Raw genomic sequence first — 854 nt, 5'->3', positions numbered from 1 at the left:
AATAATTTTGATTAGTTGATTATTTTCATGAGAATTGATTTAATTGTGGTTTCAGTTAATCAACTGTTTGAGTAATTAAAAAGCAGAAATATTCAGAAATAATCATTTTGATTAATTGATCAGTTTATGTGACACTACTTTATTTAACCACTGCTCAGAGGTATATGATTAGATTGATTGATCACTTAAATCACCGAACTTAGAGGTATATGATTAGATTGATTGATCACTTAAATCACTGAACTGTATTGTGGCATCAAAAAAAAAAATGTTACCTTGGAAGTAAATAATGGTAACCATTTTTATAAAACCAACAGATTAGAAAAGGTATGTTATTTTCATCCAGAAATGGGAAAATATATTTTTTCACCTTTAAAATGAACTCACTGTAACAGAATTCAAGATCTGATTATTTTTAAAGTACAATTAAACTTTGGCTTGGACCTAATTTTATCATCAAATTGTGTTATGGCTTGTCTCAATAAATCAGAATATTGTTTTATTTGAATGCATTATATAATTTGATTCATATGATCAATATCACACACTAACAGGTTCATGATAAAACTTAATTTTCACACATTCACGTAACCTGCTTGTAAAATCTGTATTTACATTTAATCATCTTGTGAAGTTTTGTGTGTATTCCTATCTCATTAAAAAAGGATGTGGTGAGAAGGTTCGTTCAGTCTTCTTACTATTGAATGTTGTTTTTCTCAAATAAACAGTTTTCTGTGAAATCACATCATTGCAGTATTTGGAAATAGATTGGAAATAAATTTGGAAATAAATTGGAAATAGATCACATCTGTAAATATTATTAAGAGGCATGTTACAATGTATATACTTAACAA

At 27.0% G+C, this 854-nt stretch overlaps 1 long non-coding RNA gene across 1 annotated transcript; it reads left to right on the top strand.

The window, feature by feature from the left end:
• Positions 1–22: 22 nt before the first annotated feature.
• LOC111083219 lies at positions 23–502 on the top strand. Its single transcript, XR_002608885.1, has 2 exons — positions 23–160; positions 206–502. It is a non-coding gene; the product is annotated as an uncharacterized LOC111083219 (long non-coding RNA).
• The last annotated feature ends 352 nt before the right edge of the window (positions 503–854 follow it).

The sequence above is a fragment of the Limulus polyphemus genome, unplaced genomic scaffold (assembly GCF_000517525.1).
Source record: "Limulus polyphemus unplaced genomic scaffold, Limulus_polyphemus-2.1.2 Scaffold8633, whole genome shotgun sequence".
Classification (NCBI taxonomy): Eukaryota; Metazoa; Arthropoda; class Merostomata; order Xiphosura; family Limulidae; genus Limulus; species Limulus polyphemus.
This window is presented reverse-complemented; position numbering and strand designations above follow the sequence as displayed.